Below are 23,299 nucleotides of genomic sequence, written 5' to 3'. Positions count from 1 at the left end.
ATGTGTATACCAATTGATATCGACAAAAATGACTTATTATTAAAGTTGTATTAATTATATTATGCGCGAAATCAGGACTTGTATATAAAAACGATTGGAATTGTTTAATATTACAATAAAAAAAGCCTTAAACGTTATAGCATCTATTATAACACATCCTGTACCTAACACATCTATGCGCGATCTTTAAAGTCTCAACCATGAATGAATGAGAGTATATTAAAAAAAAATTATTATTTAATGACATCGTTAGTCACCGCTTAAACTCACGCGCAATATCTATAATTCACATGTTATATAATATATTAAAACACACAATACTCATTAACATAAAATATTAAATTATTAAATTAAAATCAAGTTTAAAAATGACAGTAAATTAATTAATGCAAGAACGTATAATGTAATTATGTATAGTATATCGTGCAAAATCCATGTTGTGTACTTTAATCATTAATTTGAGGACGAAACTTGGAAAGATTTTAATCAGTATATAAGTATAGTAATCGACAAAGGAAAAAAAAAAGGCTTTTTTCAATAAGACATGCATGTTGTGCATCAATTACAATAAATTCTTGAAGGGATTATTTTTAAAACCTTAAGCCTTCAGTGTATTGACGATTACATTATGTATAGCTGTGTAGTATATTAATATGCGTAAACGGTATACCGACAAAATATCGCCGGTAAAATATCGCGTGACCAAAATATAATATGTGTAAACACACTCACGCGCCGAGGTGGTTTAAGTATACAATTGTTGGTTCAATGCACCACCAATATATTGTGGGGGGGAGGTGGGCGGTTTGTTGAGCATTTGATGACCACAATGTACCTATATGGTTTGAATTTTCAATAAAATAATCAACGACTGCAATCGTTGTTGAAATGGATTCAGTTATCAATAATGATCATACTTATCGGTTAACGCAATTACCTCCATGACACAAACCAAACAAGGTATATTATAAAACACTATGACTAAACTAAATTGCTTCGGCGGGATGGGCGGGTGGATATAATATATACTAAAAGTAAAAATTATACACACACACACACATTCACTTTGAAACGAGTGGCGTATACGCGTATAAACACGTTATACCGTATAAATGTGAAGGCGCAAATAGGGCGATATCACGTGCTGCTGTTGTATACAGCGTTACAATATTGTATTACGCACATATATAAATGTGTGTATGCACACTATATATGCGTAGACCAGGGGGAGAGAGAAAACTCTCGCGCGTGTGTACATACGAATACTACTCTCCCTGCACACGGACACTCATAATTTATTCGGCCGCCTTTGCGAAAACCGCTTTGTACCTGCCCCATTTCTGGCTCGCCGGCGGGCCGGTCGAGAGCTCACCGCTCGTCCACCGCGCCCCTCTCCCTTCCCTTATCTATCTTTCTCTCCGTCGTCGTCGTCGTCGTCGTCGTCGTCGCGTTGTGTATAATACAACATGATGTCGAGAATACACGGCGTGAATACGCACACACTTACACGCATAAATGTGTGTATAGGTACAATGCACGGCCGACACAGCGTATTCACCCTTTGCGAGCGATAGGCGCGGAGGACGTAAGGGACCGACGAGCGGGCGGATGAGAGGACGCCGCCGCCGCCGACACTGGTGTTGGCCCGGGGATTATGTAATTTACAATTCTAATTATTTCGAATATTATACATACGTACTGCAGTCATAAGAAGAACCTGGGCAACGGTCATCGGTCCGGTGCTCACGCAATTTTCGCACAGCGCACAATATTATTATATCATCGCGTGCACACTCGCACACGCCCGCCGCTATATATTATAATATTTACGTATATTATATAATAGCGTCGCCGCGTGGGATTATTCATGTACACGCATTGCTAAACACTTGCCGCCGTCGCTGTATACACTTTTTCATAATGCAGTAATCAGAAAACTCTCCTATTGTGCGACCGAACTCGTGTGTCTGTGTGTGCTGGACCCCGAGATGTGTGGGCACACCCCGCGCACCTTTGGCGTTTCTACTCTCTTGACGTTTTTTTATGTATATTTTTTTCTGTTTGAAAATTTCTCCGCTCTCTTTTTTTTTCTTCTTTTATTTATGCGCTGTACCCGGAAGTTTGTGCTCTAATGAATGCCCCCCCCCAAACACTTTAAACGAATAAAATGGCTATGCGAACATATATACACTATATATATATTTATATTTATACACGCATATACCTACATAAGTATGAACATTATTATAATATGCATTTACCTCGTGTAAACAGTATTATATACATATATATATATATATATATATATATATATATACACGTGTGTATATATGTGTGTACACGTACGCACGTAGGTGTGTACCGCTGGAATACTATCCCTTAATTATCGTCTCTGCACGTTACCGTGTGTGTGTGTGTTTATATGGACGCGTATATTATACCTATTATTTAGGTAGATATTATACAAATTATATACATTTCGTATATCGTGTTGTATAATATAACGTGACGATAGTATTATTCACTCCGTGTGTGTTGATGAGGGGAAGGGTGTATACATTTATGTATACGAGTCTCACTCACTGCACAGTGCAGATTTTTACAAAACATTGTAACAATTTTCTTGACAAAAGTTATTACCACTATACGAACTCGTCTATCTATCCCTATCGCTATCTTCTAACCCTATTTAAAATATAAATATGCACATACTGGGTAAATGTTTTGTCAGTATTAAGACACTAGAATTGTTTCGAATAATAATAAACATTTTTGAAAAAAAATTTATTTCTATTTTTGATCGTTTTATCCTTCTTTTGGCTGAAAATACAATTTGTATAATGTATATTCGATGAGATTTTCTAATATTTTGTAACATAATTTGAAAAAAATAAATGCATTTGTTCGATTAACTTATATTCAAAATAATAAAATAAACTCGATAAACTCTAACAATAAAATAAGATACATAATTTTAGACAAAATATACACATCGTAAATTCTATAATATTATGTTTAAAGGTACAATTTAATGGTTAATAACAATTTAATAACTATATGTATTTTGAATAGTATAAAAATAATTTTTAATTTTAAGAAGTTATTATTTATATAATTTTATGTTTTCGTACTTACAACTATAGATAAATACGTAAATTAATCGCGTGTGTCATATTTTGTCTGTATAATGTCATGTTGGTAAATAATGTTGGAATTCGTCTAACTTGAAATGTATTTATACTTTTAAAAGTGTGTTACACATAATAATGTATAATAATGTATTTATAATACAAGGGTAATATTTTTTCTAATTATTTATTGCACTGTGTGTAAAATGTATATGGATTTTAACGCCATTACCCACAACCAGAGTTTCATACAAGGATAAGAGTTTTAATGGCCTGTTTCCGTCTGCAGACCAAATTGCGCGCATGTGTATATGGATGTAAATTGTGTTCATTGCTGAAAACCTATGTGCGTTTTGTTTCATCCTTCACGTGTATACTGTATAGACTATATATATAGGTATACGTGTACATACAGTATACATATAAACATAAGCGCATTCATATGTCTGTGTATGTGTAGTGTATTTATATATATGGAGAACGAGGGCAGAATCCTATTAAAGAACCGGACAAAAGGGGCTTGTAGGCAAAAAGCTCGGCTTGCGCATCGGGGAAAAAGCAGAGCATGCAAAACTCGTGTCCTTTGTAATTAAGAAAATAATTAATGTTTTATGCGCAACAACTGGTAAAAAACCTGCAATGTTAAAAAAACACACACGTGTATATATAATTATATATACAATACACATGACGACAAAAGGTCGTGGACTGGGTAGTATATACTATATATATATATATAGTGCTGGGCAATACGACAGTGTGTCAAAATCAACTCTGAACCAAGTTGTCGTACACAATTTCCCATTTTGGTGAAACCTATAATGCACTGACGTAATATTATTTTGTAGCTTAAAACGTTTTAGTAGGAAACCTACACAGAGTATGATAAACATTATTATCATAATACACCAATAAATACATAGACGTTGATAAAATTAGCAAAGCTCAGGTATAGATATATTATAGTAATACCTAATACAAATTCAAATATAAAACTTCATCAACACATATTATTCTTACAAGACAACATTGCATGTAACCATTAAATGTAATTAAATTCATTACATTTGCAGTTTAACATTTGCACGATAGCTATAATTATTATACACTTACAACACTGTAAGTATTCCAAGAGCTTAACTTAAAGCTATTATTTGGAAACAATGATTCACTTCATCGTTTTAGATTTAAAAAAATATATTATAAACATTTGTCTCTGTTCGAACACCATAATATATAATGTACGTTTTGCAATAATCATTCGTGTCCCCTTCACGGTAAATTAAATTCACTCTCCCGTATATACAACTGTGAACTGAGTAAAAGTACTGAGTAACTAATATTGTGATTTAAAAATGTATTGTATTATATCTATAATCTATAGAACTTAAAAGTTACATCCAGGATTTTTGCTATGGAGTTTTATTGTATTGTTTTATTTTTATATATTTAAATATGAAATATCCCTCGGGCCCTGAGTCGGTTCACGCACTCCCCGTTAAAGCAATAATTTATCACAATTAATATCAAACATGAAACAGAACCATAATAATATAGCAATATTATTTTTAGATAATATCTAAAATATATTATATTAAATATATTTTTTGTAAACCTAAATACGGTTGACGAGAGGTGTCATAACACTTATAATACCCAAAACACCTTCCTGGCTTCGTCATTGCATAATATAGCTACATAATTTGGCGAATAAAGAATATAATATCTGTTTACATTTTTTACTGTGAATACGTAATTATGTCTTGTTTTCATATATATATATATATATATAATAGCAAAGCTTCAACAATAATTTTGTATTATATTACAACCAAATAGTGTGTGAATATAATGTTCAAAAACAATGGTGATTTTAAATCATCGGGAGCATATGGGAGGGATTGCCGCCGGATTTGTTTTTCCCTGTTATTATAATACCAGCCTATCTCAGTATTGAATTTTCATTTTCGGTATTAAAGTATTAAATGCCCCTTATTTTGATACGACGATTCCCTGAAGCTTGCACCCCCATGTAATACTGTAGACGGTGCTCAAAGGAGCAAAGTAATAATAACGGTTGTGGTATTACTTCAATCACGACTCATGAACACTAAACGTTATTTTTAACATCGATAACATGATTATTTCATGTATTTTATGTACATTTATTTTTTCGTATTTTCGTATATTGTTCTAAAATGAGCATAATTGTAATATTGCGCTGTTATGAATAAATATTTTGGTTTTACCTTATTATTATACGTCGTCTATTTTAGTTTTAATTGTCTGTTAATTATGCATAAGCCACCACAACCGTGACGAGCGTTCAAAGCAGTCTGTTAACTACATATATTGTTTTCTGCAAAATATAAATAAAACACTTTGAAAAAATGTATATTACTTTCCATTAAATACATTTATTTCGTTCAAAAACTAAATTGGGTACACAAAGGCACATTAATAGGCGCATCGTCCACTACTACTTTTAAACATACTCATAATAATTCATAGGTAATTTATTTTCTTTTTTATACAAAAAAATCTCAGTTCTTACTTATATTTAGGAAGAAAAACAAATTATGAACTACTATATTTGTTATGTATTATGTATAGTGATCCATTTAACATAAATATTCATTATATCAGAAAACAATAACTTATTTTTGAAAATATTTCTTTTTCATAATTTCAAGTTGTTATAAAACTATACATTTTATCCTTATAAGTTTATTACTTTTTTGAATGACGACGTACATTTTTAATTCAATATTTCAAAACAGAATATTATTTAGTTTTTTAATCCATGAAATTTAATAAAAGTGGTTTCTTGGTAAAAAAATTCAAAGTTTAGACGAACAGAGTGGATCAACATTTTACGAGATATCTCAACTCCGCTCAAACATTAAATACTTATACTTACTCATAAACTCGTCTAAAATTCGATTTCTGTGTATAAAAATATTCTGCTATTCTGCTTTGTAAAAATAAATTAAAAATGTATGTTGTAATAATAAAAGCATAACATTTAAAAATGATAAAGATAAAAAACAGTAAAGAATATCATTTTGTTTTCTAACGACTTTTAATTATCTAAAAACAATTAAATTTTTGAGTGCTCCAAATTAAATAACTAAAATAAACAATCCGGTTTTCTCAAATTTCTTAAAAATACAATGTTACGAAATTCTATCGTTTACTTGTATAATTATTTATTATACGATTTTATTTAATAGGATATTATCGTATAAATTGCATTTAGAACCTATGTCGAAATTCACATGAATATGACTATGTACTAATGTATATACATATAATAATAGTTTATGTATAATGTACTCATCTAATAGAACGCTACACAACACAAATATAGAAGCATCGACCCTTTACACAATAATAAGCACGTTGTTAGCTATAAACGCTGCTTTACATTATTTACTTTAGAATAGGAAGTTGTTAGTGTACAGTCTGTATGTATAGAATGTATATTAAGCCCTCGTGGTTTATAAACGTTTCGAATACTATCCATGATAATAATTATTAACTTGTCTAGGATAGACATGGCGTTCTGGAGTGTCCGATTTCCTATTTATTAGTGCCTACAACTATATCGTATGGCGTGTTTATTTAATATATATATATATATATATGTGTGTATACAATAATAACATCCTTTCGAACGAATAACCCCTACAACACAACGATGGTTAGGTACATGATACGCGGTAGACTAAAACTATCGATGAAATACGAAATAGTTCCGGAAAACCTCATGTCGTAGATATCTTATGACAAAAGGCCGTAATAATATATCATATACGTATTATAATAATATATTAATATATAGTATAGTGTTATCTGTAAAGTCAATGATCTATCGTATTCCATTCACTGAGTCACATGTTGGCTGTAATAGTGAAGTTAAAATTTCACGGTATTATAGACAATACTATGTTATAATATGATTTAATCCGTTGGAAAATTACTCTATAGATACATTGAAAACCGTATTCACGATAGATTAATATTATAAATGAAAATTGCGCAACATTTTTTTCCATGTAAAAATAATATAATATCATGCTACTTTACTTGATAGTTTTACTTTTATTCGCATTCATTTTAGAGCAGTTTTTTCTGTAAAAGTATAAGTAAAGTTGATTAGCTATAATACAATTCAGGATTACAAACCGAACAATTGCGCCAATCAAATTTTAATTTAATAGAATTTCGAATTTTATAAAACACTAACACACTATTCTGGACTTATAAATATATTTTTCCCACATCAGATATACAAACATTTTTTTATCTTATACATTAATATAAATACTTGTATTTTTGAAAATGATGCTAACTATCCGATGACTTAATCAAATCGTATTATCTATATTAACTCTATTGTAAAAGTATATTCAATATAAATTTAAACAAAATACAAAAAACTATTAAACATAGATAATACATATTTACTAATGCTATCGTGCAGAAAAATATTGTAAATTAGCTTATAAGACTAAACAAACAAATTTATTTAGATCACATTTTGGATATAAAAAAACACTATTACCTAGAAAATAAATAGAAATCAAAAAACAATTTTGAGGGTCATATTAATAGTTACAAAATTCTTATTTAGTTTTTTTAGTGATGCTTTTTATGTCTGTATAAGATAATTTATTTTAAATGTCTAATTATTGTGAATCAAAAATAAACGCATTCCTTTGGTTTGAATTATTAATAATCAACGCGTTTTGTTTAACTAAATACATAGGTACCATTAATAATGAGCAACTCGTTTACTCGTCTACAACTGTATAACTATAGTACCAAAATACAAAATATATATTTATAACTCTAGAGATATGCTTACTTTTGTAGCTATAGTAAATAAAAACTTCTTCTATTTATTTTGCTTTGTAGTTTTTTAATATATTTTTTTAATAATAATAACAGTACGTAAACATGAGTTAAAATAAATCCATTTTTAAAATAACTTTTTATTGACCAACTAGTTACTATGTTTCAATAAAAGAGAGCACTATCGTAAATATATTTGTATATTAAATATACTTACAAAAAAACTCTAATAATAGTATATTTTATAGTATACTAGAAAAAGTAATCAAGTCCGATATTATTTGCTGCAACATTATACTCGTAAAATACATTTATTTATATAAACTATATATACCCATACACTCACAAAACTTCTGTAAAATAAAAAGCTCAATTAAAGTTAGTAAACCACACGCTACACAATAAATATTAGAGTTAAAATATATAATAATTCATTGTTGATCAAGACACCAACTTAATATTTTTTTTCGAGCAAATGTTTTACTTAATTGATTATTCAAAATACATACAAACCTAATAAGACATAAGCTTATATAATCAGAATTCACAATTCACTACCTAATGTATAATTTATATTTAAAACAGAGTGCTTGTAATTTTATTTAGTAAATGTAGATAGAAAAAATTAATATTATTACCGTAGAGTATTTACTCTATATAATGTTGGTTTTGATTCAATATTATTTGTAGTATCAACATATATTCATTATCTAACTAATATTATGGCATGCGTTCGTGCATATATTACATATTATTATATATTTTTTAAACAAATTATAGTAGAAACTTTATTATTATTATTATTACCTATATTATTTCTACTTAAATTGCTAATACCATAAAATGCTATTTTGTATGAGAAAATTTTCAGAAGAAAAGAACTGCTTTTATATTATATGTATTAATATTGCGGAGTATTGCCTAATCAGTTTGAGAACTTCAGTTTGAATGAATAAATGTGCTTTACATTCCTATTTGTTGTAGCTACATGAAGGTACCTACTATTTGTCAATATTCTTATTCCATTTTACTAAATATTTTTTAATTTACAAATATAACCTAATTAATTTAAAGAAAATAATGTTGTACTGTTTTTATTTAACAGCTTAATATTAAAACGATGAAAGGGGACAGAACTTGTGGATAGTCGTAGACATGTCTTAAGCAATCAAACTTTACTGTAGCATCTATTTACACTTGCAGGTACGTGGAAATATTAAGATAATTTAAATTGATCAGTATTATATTTATAATGTATTTCTAAGATATATTTTTCTTGATTCATTAAATGGAAAATTATAATGAAATAAAATAATATGCTTAAATATAATGAAAAAAATAAATATTGAAAGTTTGAAAGTACCTAATTAGTTATAATTTATAGCGTGTATAAAATAAATAGTATATGTATAAAACGTGTATTATAATAATTGTTAGACAAAATTTGTGAATTTAATGAGAAACAACAAATATTTTTAACGACAAAATCAATTGTTAAATCTTAAATAGTATCATAGAATGTACCAATGTACATTATTATGATCTCATTTTTAAATTAACATTGCAAAATATAAATGTGAATAGCTCATATTAAATACAATGTTATTAGATACGTATAAAGAAATTAATTTTTTTTTTACAAAGCTTTTCATTTTCATTATTATATATAACGACTCTTCTTGAATTTAACATTTTAATTCAAATATTTTAATTATTCTTACCAAAACAATTATTTTCTAAAAATATCAAAACCAAAATGAGTATACATAACCAATATATCTGCAGCTTTATATTGCAAATATTGTATTTTTATCGCTATTGCTTTTATTTAAAACTCTGTGTACGCATAGAAAAGTCATTTTAAGTCTTTTATTTATAGGTAATATTATTCTAACGAAAATACTTTGCATTTAATATGTTTAAACACACACACACTCACATATATATATATATTATAAATATATATACACATTATATGTATACTATATTATTTATATATATATATATTATAAATACATATAAAAGTATAACTATGCAGACACGCGCGCAAAGGTCCTTACGGCCCGCCCGATCGATACGCCGCCGGCGGAGGAGAAAACCTAATTAAAACCGACTTAGCAACGTCCGCGGGAAAAGACCCCTGTCGGATTGCGAAGGAAAGAGGTGGAGAAGAGATCCCTCGGTTGGCTCTTGTTTTTATGTATACGTGCAAATGGGGGTGAAAACAAAATGAGGAAAAAAGCTAATGCGTATACGGTGTGCGGTCCAGGGGTAGTATAGTCGTACGCTCGTTCATCTTACACACGTCCCCGTAGGGTTTCCTTTGTGCCCGTGTGCCGTTGTAAAAAAAAACCATCAGTTCTGTTGCAAAATATACTTAGCTCTGGGAATCAAATATAAATTTAAATTTTTTCTAAAAAATAAAATAAAATGATAATCGCGTACCCCAACGGCTAACGTACCGAACTTTTCATTTTCATTTTTTTTACCCATTATACTGACCCTCATCAAATTTGCATACGAAAACCTGTTTGTTTTTTACTTCAATCTGCTCTGTGCTAATATTAGGTGAACCGGAAACTATCACTCGTTTTACCATAAAACCACTATAATGTTCATCAGAGTCAAAATATAATTTTATCTCTAAAATATTCACCAGAAATAATATATATTATTATATTTTTAAATGACTGTATGGATTGCAAATACTTATTAAACTTAATTAAAAGCAGAACATAAACCAAAATTATCTTGTGATAAAAAAAAATAAGTTATATTTTAGAATATTATTAACATGAAACAGCACTATTGTACAATATAAATGTACGATTATGTTTGAAAATTCCAGTAGAACGTTATATTATATAGTGTTAGATACTTTAAATGTGAGATATATTGAAAAACCGCATTCAACTACGGTAAATTATAGAATTATAAGAATGCAGAGGGATGTGGTTCATCATAACCATCCACTGCTATTGAGTCGAAAGATAATTTTAGTTTATGATATTATAATAATATATACCTACTCCATTATTGTGTGGAGAAAAAATAAAATTATAAAAAACACTAAATAAAAAATCGTATATCATGTTACACAACTATATAAAAAAAGTTATGTCTTTAAAAAAAAAACATTTCGTTAACACTGAATAAGAAACCATCAAGAATGTGATATAAAACAATTTTAAATGTACTTTAATATTTAACGGTATACATATAGATATATAACTGATAGAAACATAATAAATGATCAAATAAAAACAAAAATTAAATATACTTATTTGGAAATAAAATTAATTGCAAATACTTCATTTCATTTATGTTTATTAAATTTTGATATACTTAATAATTTTTACTATGCGAGTATAATAAAAATTGTAATTATTGTCATTTTGATAAACATTATATTTTATATCAGTTATTAATGCGTGTATGTCAATACAGTATTCTGGTGCAATTTTTCTACTCAAAAATATTAATAATGACAGTTTTATAAGCAAGAAGTGTTTGAGAGTAAAGAATAAAGATAAATATGATATGCTTACCTATTTTGTAACGTTTCCACAAAATGACAAACTAAAGTAAATAATGTATTATATTTTGAAGTAATTCTATGATCCATTTTCTGTACTTTTTAGAAATCGTATCAAGTGTTTATTACTTTATCAGTGTTATAAAACAACATTTAAAATAAAGCAAAGCTATTTTAACATTTTTTTTTATTTATTTATTAAGTTAATAATCTGTTTTGGAAAAAAAAATTATATAGAAATAATATAATGTAATTTTGTGAAATAATATCTACACAAACTTATTGTATACACAATATCATAATTCTCCGTAGTAGATATAGTGATCAATGTCATATTTACAAAGTGGAATGAATGTATTGTCACTTCTTGAAAATATGGTGTACTTTAACTTATTTATTATTAATTATGCCGGTAAACGTTACTAAATTAATAATTCAATAGAAAATATAGAAAAATAATATTATTATATATTAATACTTATATCTAGTAGCTTAAAAAATACATAATATATTTATTGATTAATCTAAATTTAAAAATATTATTTTGTTATCCAAATAACACATGTCATAATAAAAGTAATCAACTTGACTAAAATAGTTGCATGTAGGACTAGAATCTATCTATTTTTAATTTGTTTACTTTTTAATAAATAATAATTATAAACGGGCTTATTCATAAATTTATTGGGTTTTATTTTCAATATTATGCGTAAGAAAATTGTTAAATCGAAAATGATTTTATAATTTGGTACATTTCAAAGTATATATTATTATAGCAGCGTTTTTCAAACTGTGGGCTTTTATAATAATTATAGTGTTATAATTATATAGCTATACAACTACGATGGAAAAAATCTTAAATACCTTTGAAGTTCAAATTAAACTGGACTTATTTAAATTTGATATTATTTATTATATAAGGTACAACCAACTGGCCACTGGTATTTATAGATAACGTAAATGTAGATTATAAACCTTTTTTCCCTAGTCGAGGTACTTTCGTTATTGCCACAACAATAATTTTGTCCTTATCAGCATTGTCCGCACTTGGGCTTTTAGCACCGTTTCGTGAGTATTATGCTTGTAAACTTAGGTAATTTAAATTTTTAATTTATCCTCTGCAGTCTCGTATTTTTAAGGTAATTAAAAAACCATGCCAATATTGTAATAGACTTTAATGCGATGGGTAAACAAATTAAAAATAAGTGGAGAGATACTCTAAAACGATAGTACTTTTTAAATATATACCTACCTAATACCTAGCTTTATAGACAAAAAAAACGTTATTATTATATTTTAATATTTATAACATTTTATATAGGTAGGTACACAAAATGTACTAAAATAAAATCACTGTGTATTTAAATATAACTATTGATTAACTCACCATATAGGTATTATAAATCTAAATAATAGATACCAATAACAGAACTTGGAACTTAAATAATTTTTCGATTACTATTCGGTTCTCGAAAAACATTGTTTTGATTCCAGTTTTTAAAATATTAGGATATAGGTTTTTGTTTGTTCAAGAACCGGTAAATAACGGTATTTAGAATTATATTATTTTTAAAAGGTAAAATAATTTCAAGTATAAACGTTATAGGTATATATTATCAAAAATTATAAGATTCAAATACGTAATAGCTGTCTTAATGGGTTAAAATAACTCAATGTAAAACTCATATAATATTAAGTATAATACCTACTTATTTTTCTCATATTATTTTAAAAAAAAAATGGTAAAATGGTAGTCGGTACATATTATTAATAATAATTATGTACTATAATTTTCAAATAATCATAGAACTCTATTACCTTTATTCTACTATACCTAAATTATCTTTAGTTTATAAAGTTTAATAATAATTCAGAAAATAATAATTCAAATTTCTATATATATATATTATATTTTATACCTACTTAATTATTTGAAAAAATAAAATTTACATAAATACGGTACAGTTCTATAGTGGCATACTAAAATTAATGTATTTGAAAATATACTTAATTATTCAAAAAGCTAGAATTATATTAAATCCAATGAAAAATAGAGGTGAGAACTGAGCATGTAGTATGTGTATCGCCATATCGTATATTGTACTCACTATTTTATATTTATTTTGCCAAGTAAATAAGCTTACTTCAGTCTTCAATTTGTATTCACATTTAATATTATTTTGATAATTTATATATGTAATAGTTTATAAATCTAAAAAAAATAATATCCAATAACCAAATAATTTCTACAAATCGTATTTTTATCATAATTTATTAAAAGTAAAATGATCTTTAAAAGTCATAAATAAGTGTAGGTTGATTATGTTTCAACATTTTAACAAACATTGTTACTTTATTAATATTGCTACGAGTTATATAATATAATAAAGATGTTCAACAGTAATTATATACATAATAAGATTATTTTTATGAAATAATCGTTAAATCATTAGGTGCTTTTTTCCTACCTCAAAGTTATGATTAAAAAGATGACACAGATGACGAGGTACAATATTGACCGACTGAAAGTAATAATTAAAGTATAAAAATAAAATTACAATTATTAAAAACTCTTTTTATTTTAACTTATTACTTTGATCTGTTTTATTTTTTATTATACATATTATATTATATATACATAGGTAGTGGATAGATACGATTATTTATTTATTAGTTGTTAGTAATTATCAAACAACATTGAATCTTTTTATAAAATAATATTATCGAAAACAAAGGAATAAGCTTGGACATTATATTTGTAATTTTTAATAAATAAATATTTGTTTTTTACTATTTTTATACATCGATATTATTTCTTTAATATTTAAATTTTACAAATTTAAATATAAAACTGTACCGATTAGTTTTTCATAAAAATTCAAATGTTAATCGTTTAACAAATAACAATACTATTTTTTTTTATTAAATACATAATATAATATATTAACATTTTGTACTTATATATTTATGTCATCTAATAGGTATATATACGTATATTATTCTTTTACCACAAACTATAAAATATATTAATTAGATATACAAAAAATTTAAATAATAATAATATAGTTATCTTTGGAATATATTATTAATCTATCATAAACTATCATTAACTTTGTGTAGATATTTATTATTTAATAAACACATAACCACTCCCCCACGCCAAAAAAAAAAAAAAACGATTTGGAAATTAAAAATTTAAATTATCATTTGACCAATATGTTATTTAGTTTTCTAAAATTAATCCCACGCTGCAGACGAGTAATATACAAATGATTTCGTGACTGCCCAATGGACTTGCATTGGTCACTGCGTCACTTGCGTTCTTCTATTAAGTATAATAATATTATCAAATAGTTTACACAATCATCTAATATTAAATTTAAAATATCAAAAAAAATTGATCATTCGCAATAACGCACTTAGTCTACATACATATGTGCAGATAGTCATACCTGCAGGTATATTGTATATAATAGGTATACCAATACAACAATGTATATATTTTAAACGTGCGTGTATATGCAGTGTGCAGTGTATACGCATATACCTATACCTATATACTGTACACTCGTTGAACAAATGAAGTGCGAAAGAGCCCGCGAAACCGTTATTATTATTTTTGTACGAACTGTAGGTGGTCGGTGGCGTTGGGAAGAAGGGTGGAGTGGGGTTTGCGCTTGACATTTCATTAATTCCGGGGCACGGCAGTCTGTTCGTGTCACGGCGAGAAGAGTATATGTGTACTCGCGTATGTATACGTTATATGGGAAGGGAAAATGCGTTCGTGTGTTTGTGTATGGAGAGAGTAGGAGTGAACAGAGGGGTGGTGGAATACAAAAAATATATATACACACACTACGGCAGGCTTACAGTGCGCAGTATGTATAAAGTTTATTTTTTCGTAGAAAAAGCCCGCGTTATAAGCACTTGACGGTCCAAAACATTGTTCAGACCCCAAGTGCAAGATTAATCAACGTCTGTTTGTTTTTCTTTGGCCTCATCCAACCCTGGCCGGACCCCTCCCCTTCGGTCGGAGACCACCCGCCCATCCATTTTACGGTCGTCATGATAATATAATACCGTAGTAGAATTCGCTCTGGTAAATGATTATGTATTGTTAGTAGCCAAGGGAAAAAAATAACTTCAGGACTCCACCGCCATTTTAACTTCTGTATATGGGACGTCATTATTTTACTTTTCGTGGTTTAAAAAAAACACCTTAAATAATACAGCGTTCACATTTTTATTTAAATGCATACAATTTAGGCAGTGTCCAAAAAATAACTGTATAATATAATTGTATTGTATACTTTTGTGATTTACGAGAGAATCAAACTTTCTCTATTACAAATATATTTACATAATTATTTACAGTTTATAATATACATAACACTATAGGTATAATATTATCTTATTTAGTTATACAGTTAAATACATATCTAATAATACAATTGTAAGATAATTAAAAATAATTATAAATATCGTCAAATTTAAAAATTAATGATTAATTCAAAACTATGTAATTATGTAGTCAACGTGCTTAAAATCTAATAGACAGCGTCATAAAATACTGTGTTAAAATGGCAATAGAGTATATGTATAATAATTATTATATATATATATATATATATTTATTTATGTACTTATAACAAATACGTAATTAGCTTGCTAATAACAATAATTTCAATATAGCCAATAACGATTTACAGTGATCGTAATAAGTCTAAAGGGTTATTGACAATGCTAAATAAATAAATCAATATAAATTTCGTGTTTAACGAATATAACTTTATCATCTACAAAAAAAAATATTTCAGCATTTAATTTTAAATCTAATAAGCCATTGGTAAATATAAATTATCAATAAAATAGTACGATCTAAGACGGTCGGTACCAAGTTTCCTATCTATTATACCTTTATTTTTGAGGTCTATTTTAAACGATAAAATATTTTATTAAATCAAGAGTGTATCTTCTAATGACATACTTAATGTGCAAATTTGTTCACTAAAATGTCATGATAAAATGAGTTAAAGGTTTTTTTAAATCAAGAAAAATATTCTATACATAGGTTGCATATAAGACTTTTAAAATGAAAGGTTTTAATTAGTTGATCGATAATTTATATATTTGTACGAAAAACATATTGATTAATTGAAATCAAATTTGGTTTGTTTGAAAAATTCATTAACATTAACTTAAAACATTTTATAATTATTAAAGTTTAAACAATAAATCTATAATTTTCACATAGTTTTTATCACCAAACTTATAAAATGAAATAACAAAAGGTTTTTTAATAACTAAATGGATATTTATCGATAATAATGGAGATTTTAAAGATAATTGTAAATGATACAAAGAAGATGTTGGTTATTTTTTAATATTTTATTTGTTAAATTTTAGTTATCATAAAATGAATAATTTTCTAATATTTTACAAATTGGATTAAGAAAAATTGAGTTATTAATGTTATTTATTTTTTTTTTTAGAATATTCCAATTTAATTTTTATAATAATTACTATAGCTTATAACATAATCATATAGGTTATTAGTTTATTACTTGCATAAACTTGGAATTTAAATTTTGTTTGTTAAAGGAATATCAAAAGTGTAACTATTTACTGAAGTACAGACACTAAGTGTAAGAGCTGAATATATCAAATGTTGATTGATATTTTATCAATTTCCATGATGCTTTTGTATATTATTTTAAGATAAAAGAATTTACGAAATTAAAAGTTTTGAATAATTATACAAGTATTTTTTAAGTAAAAAACGAAAATATGAACCGCGGTACTTATTACACACCACTAATGTATGTTCAATGTGTCGTATACTAGGTATACCTATCTCTAAATTTTTCATGTATATTGCATATACACACGTGCATGGGTGAAAACGTTTTAATACATTGTTGTGGTTCTAAAAAACAAAACCTTTGCGCAGAAAACGTGGTGAATTGGGAATTTCGCGATAATTCCTGTGAATACCCAAACACGCGCTAGGTTTTGTAAAATTAAATATGCGAATCGCTAAAAACGTCCGGGTATCGTGATATTGTGTTTCCGCTCATCCTAAACGTAAACCCTTGTTTTTACCGGCCATTTGCCGCGTTGCTTTTATACGACGGTCAGTTGTGTTGTTAATCGTGCAATGGTACCCCGGGCACAAGCATATATATAATATACGTGTATATAACCGAAAATGTACGTAACACATTATAATATATTATATTATTATATTTTGCCTAAAAACATTGGCGATAAAATATTTACAAACTACGAGCATGACAGGTAAATGAATAGCCCAATTTACTACACGGCACAAGAATTAAATAAAGACACTAAATACGTTTATAATAACATAATATTATTAGAGATGGACAGAACATGCATTTTTCCCGATGAGTTCATCGTGTAGTTATTGTAGTTATTATCATACATATTATATTATGTATAGTATATACCAATATTTTGATTTACATTCAATAAATAAAATTAAAAGCCGTTCGTTCATTATAGGTATGTATATACATATATACATATATGCTATAGGTCAGTAATCAAATCTATTTCAATATACTTTATTAAATTATTATCTAAAATGCGATATTCTATTACAATTATACTTCGGTATATAAATGCTTATTTATACGAGTTATAGCTGTACCGTGTACATATTAGTAGATATTATTTATTTTTGTGGTAAACAAGTTTTCGTAAAATCACCATTTAAGATATTTCTTCATACGGAAAATATTTTTATTTTATTTTTTGTACTCAACTACATGATGCAAGTTAAAAAATATTTTGTTTTTAGATGTTGTACTAAGTACAAATTAAGATTATAACAATACATATAATAAAATATATAACCATGATATTGTGCAAATATCTACTTCTAAACGAACAATAAATATAAGTATAACTTATATAAGTTAAAAATTTGTATTAATTATTTCAAATTGCCTTTAATAAATCACTATTAAAAGTTTATAATTTGTACGGTTGTATACACATAATATTTTATATTAGAGAAGCTAAAAAATATTGTTATTTTGTAAGTGTTAAACTCGAATAGAAATAAAAATTATACATCTACGAGTAATATTAACATATATAAAACAAAAAATCATTTAAAGTTGTTATTAATAAGTTACAATACGGTAATAGATTTAACATTATTTTAATAATGTAGGTGTTTATAGAATGAAATTTCAAGATTTCACCGTGTAGGTATAAAATGGTCTATATTATTTTTATTTTGTTATTTGCCATATGATATACCGCCATCTAGTAGCATTAGTGACGTACATCCCTAAAAGAAAATCAATGTGTGTGTGATGCCATCAATGATTCTATTTGAAGGGGTTAAAAACACAACGCTATCTACCCTACCGTAAATAAGAAGTAATCGCATAAAATTCTGTATTTATAGAAATATTATGATAATGGTTGTTAACGTTATTATCAGAAACTATTCAATAAGATAATCTAAGAAGATGGTGGATACTCACAAGAATACGCACATATTTAAAAATCAACACTATTAGTATATTAATGATAATTTTTTACTATAAAAATATTTAAAATAATAAAAATTTGTTCATAATTTTATTTAACACATCATTATTATAATGATTATAAGTACGAATATAATCAAATATGATTTTATTTTCACAGCATAATTTATTTATACATTACTTACTTAAGAAAAACCAATTTGTTTAAGATTAATATATTATTTAAGTTTGAAAAATATTTATATGAACATTTTACCTACAATCAAAATTATTTATTGTTATTTAAATTGCATTTACACAAAACATCACTATATATAATAAAAATATATTATACAAATGTAATATATTAAAAATAATATTTAGGTATTATTATAAAAAGTGTAAAAATATCTAATATATTTTAAGTCATTAATCCAACATAGTTGATATATTATTTTTGGTAGGAATCGTGCTATAAAAAATAAGACGTAAACAACATAAACGTGTGTATTATTAATCATAAACAGGATATCAAAATTATAATAGGTAATATTATATAGTATAATAAATAAATTATATATATATAATATTAATGTATGTAGCACATAATTAATTTGGTTAGGTCAATAAATATTAGGTATGAAGTTTAACTATAATTTATTTTATTTATCTTGTTTATATGTTTAGTATATGTACTATTGTACTAAATATAAATCAATAATGAGCATATTTCTAAAAATAACAGCAGTTTTAAAGAATTTTTAATCAAACTGTATGTTTTATAAATTATTAATAATTGTTTTTCATTTAAGGTAGGTACCTACTAATCACAACTTATTAATGATACTATAAAATCTAATTTTCATTTTTGCGAGGGTTAAAAATGGATACGTACTTTAGAATATTAATATAAAATAATATACAATTCAACTGACTCTTAAGAAAGAATATTATAATATAATACAATTATGTTAATGTACCAAGTCAAAAATAATATTTGAATCTGTTTATTAAATTAAATAGTGCATGCCTACATAATAATGCACTAAAATCAACTGTGACGAAAATAAAACAATAGACGGTCGGTGTTTTGACGACGAATTCGCGTGAAAAAGGTCAGAAGCACGTGAATAAAACGTCGACGGAAGTTGCGGAGGTAGTGGCATGTAGGGAAAAAAGTTCAGAGCAACAGTTGTTTTTACCCTTTTCCGCCTTATACAGAAACGTATGTATAAAAACGCTATCGTCCCTTTCTACTACCACCAGTAAGGTTTTATGAATGGACAGTACTCACACAAATACGTATATATGTATTTACACACATATATCTATTGCTCTCGTATTTTATTATATTATTTTTATATATAAACTCACGTGGATCGTAATACTATTTTGACTCGTAGGTCAGGTGCCTTAAATAAAAATAGTATTTTTTAAACAGCAACTAACTAACCGTAGTCTTAACACTCTATACACGAAACAATTAACGGTGAAATGTGTACATGTATTAGAAATTAGAATAAGATAATTAACAGATTTCATTTAGTTTTGTATTATAATAAATACTTATACGTTCACAAATCATATATAACCAGCACTATAATTTTTGTTTAGCTAAAATAAATGTATTAGTAAAACTTGTTATCTAATAGATAGTCATTCAGTAAGGTACCTTATCAATCTATTATATAACATCTACCAACAAGGTTAAAAATACATTTATACAATGAAAGTAATTAAAAACTGAAATATATGTAAATGTAATTACTCAAGTAGTCAAGTATAAGAGGGTACATATTATAATAGTGCAGGCGATATCAATCAAAATTCGTCTCGGACTTATAAAAATACATGCACTGTTTATCCCCTTTTTTAACTTTAAAAATGTAAAATTACTTTAAGATTACTTTATAAAATTACAAAAATTAATGCAAAATTTATAAATGTATCTACGGATAATATTTCAAAATAGAATATTTTGGTTTTGATTCACGTTAAGATTCATAAATTAATCGTCGTATCATAATTTGTATTATATTCTGTACAAATAATATTACTAATATGTTATAATTTTTTTTGTTTGGATGTACGCGATGTAAGACTTTTTAATTTTAATTTTTCTTAAAGATATTGAAGTCTTTGAGAACACAATACTCGCGTTAGTTAAGGACTTATCAGTCCCTATTTTTGTGTGCAGTAGCAAATGACAAATAGACAAAAAAAGTTTATGTTTACTAGTTAAAACCTTTAAAAGATGTTTGTCTAGATATGCTAAAAAAAAAAAAAAAAATGGTTAAGTGTGTAGTAGCAAAATGTACAAATAATAGGGACCGGAACTTATTGACCCTCGAATCTCGATATGTATTGTAATATACCTAGTTGTAGAATGTTATAATGTATCTATACACGATAAATAAACCACGAGTTGTATGTTTTATTTATATTTTATAGACGCCATCTACTAAAATATTGATAATGAAAAATATTGCAAATCACATTTTGTTCACTCAACTACATGTATACAATAATCGTAAAATTATTTCATTACAGGATCAGTCTAATACATTATTGTACGGATATGCGCCGAAGAAAATACAGAAGACGACCAACAATCGACTTCGTCAAGGGATCGGGGGAACGACGAATAAGTTCACAGTAATCTATCGTTATGTCAAATTTCAAAGGGATCAGAAAAAAGCTTGAGACATCGAAAAATTCTAGTTTTATTGTAATGATAGTTTCTGGTGAATTTAAATTTAGTTCGAGATAACAAATAAGTGGACGTTGATTTAATTCAAAAATTTACTGTATAATACTGTCTAATTATATTAAATCAATCGGTGGAATCGTCTCTTTTATAATATATTACACCGAAACCAGCAGCTACATATAGCAGTAGTAGTAGTAGTAGTAGTAGCAGTAGTGTAGTAGTGGTAGAGTAGTAGTAGCAGTAGTAGGTATATATATTATACTAAAGGACTGACTATGTGCATATATTCCGCATGAGGCTCATCCGGGGATCGTCGACGATTGCGAAAGGAGAAGGAAGGGATGGCAGCAGCAGCAACATCCGCAGCAGCCGCCGAGGGAATCTTATCGGCCGCCGTTCCACACACGCACACTAGCACATACGCTTATACACGTACACACATGCACACATACGCACACACATACGTCTACTCTAGTCCGCGAGTATAGTGTATATAGTTTCGCCTTCATTATTCATGGCCGTCAGAGGATGCCGTCGCTATGGTTACGACGCGGCGGCGGCGGTGGCGGTATGGTCGGCGGTGTAGGTGACGGTGTTGGCGGAGGTGGACGCGGCGGCGTAGTGGTATTACTACACGCCCTCCGCGCGGGTATTGCTGGTCGACCGCCCGCCGCCCGTCCACCCACCCGTCGTCCGGCGCTACGGTCCCGGTCGCGCGCCGTCATAAGAAAAATTCCGCTCGCCGTTTCTTATATTCCGCGCGCACGCCGCGGAGACCACGACCGGCCGCCCTTAAGACGGGCTCATCCCCAGGCCGCCGGTAACGCCACCGCCGCCGCCGTCGTCGTCGCCGCACACTCGCACGCAAACCGAGCGCCGCACGTATTGATCCACGCGCGTTAGCTGCGTCCACCGCGAGCGGAGACCGCGCGCACTCCGTCCCTTTATCTTAATCGACCCGGCCGGCCGGCAGAGGAGCCCGCGAGAAGTTTGCGAAAATTTCACACACACACACACACACACACACACAGGCACGCGCGCTCGCTCGTATCCAACCCTCGGTCGGTTGACGTCGTCGTTTGTCTTAGGTGTATATACTGTTTTGTCGAGGGAATAGATTAATTTATGAAAATTGTGATACAAAATATATAATATAATATAATACATTGGCATTATTTCGCGATTGCCAAAGCATAATTTATAATAATCGTGATGATTTTTTTTCGACCCGAATGAGATAATATACTCATTCGAGTATTTTAAAGCGTCTTCGTACTAAAATGAAGCGTTTAAATAAATAATTTAAGATCATACGTGCATCAGATATACTTCTCCACACCCGTGGTTTTTAAAAAAGTCTCCTCGACGCACGTTTATCATGAAATTATTTTACATATTTTTATAATTTCATTTAGATGATCTAATTCAGTTTTCATCATCGAGTAAAATCTATTTCTATATAATTCTATACATATCAAGTCCGTCTGAACTTATCTTCTATGACCTATGCACATTCCCCAATAATATTATTTATTCCCATCATAATATGCATTGTTCCCGGTCC

At 28.0% G+C, this 23,299-nt stretch overlaps 1 long non-coding RNA gene across 1 annotated transcript; it reads left to right on the top strand.

The window, feature by feature from the left end:
* Positions 1-8,847: 8,847 nt before the first annotated feature.
* LOC113558881 lies at positions 8,848-22,260 on the top strand. Its single transcript, XR_003405727.2, has 3 exons — positions 8,848-8,979; positions 9,091-9,188; positions 21,576-22,260. It is a non-coding gene; the product is annotated as an uncharacterized LOC113558881 (long non-coding RNA).
* The last annotated feature ends 1,039 nt before the right edge of the window (positions 22,261-23,299 follow it).

The sequence above is a fragment of the Rhopalosiphum maidis genome, chromosome 1 (assembly GCF_003676215.2).
Source record: "Rhopalosiphum maidis isolate BTI-1 chromosome 1, ASM367621v3, whole genome shotgun sequence".
In the NCBI taxonomy this organism is placed as follows: domain Eukaryota; kingdom Metazoa; phylum Arthropoda; class Insecta; order Hemiptera; family Aphididae; genus Rhopalosiphum; species Rhopalosiphum maidis.
This window is presented reverse-complemented; position numbering and strand designations above follow the sequence as displayed.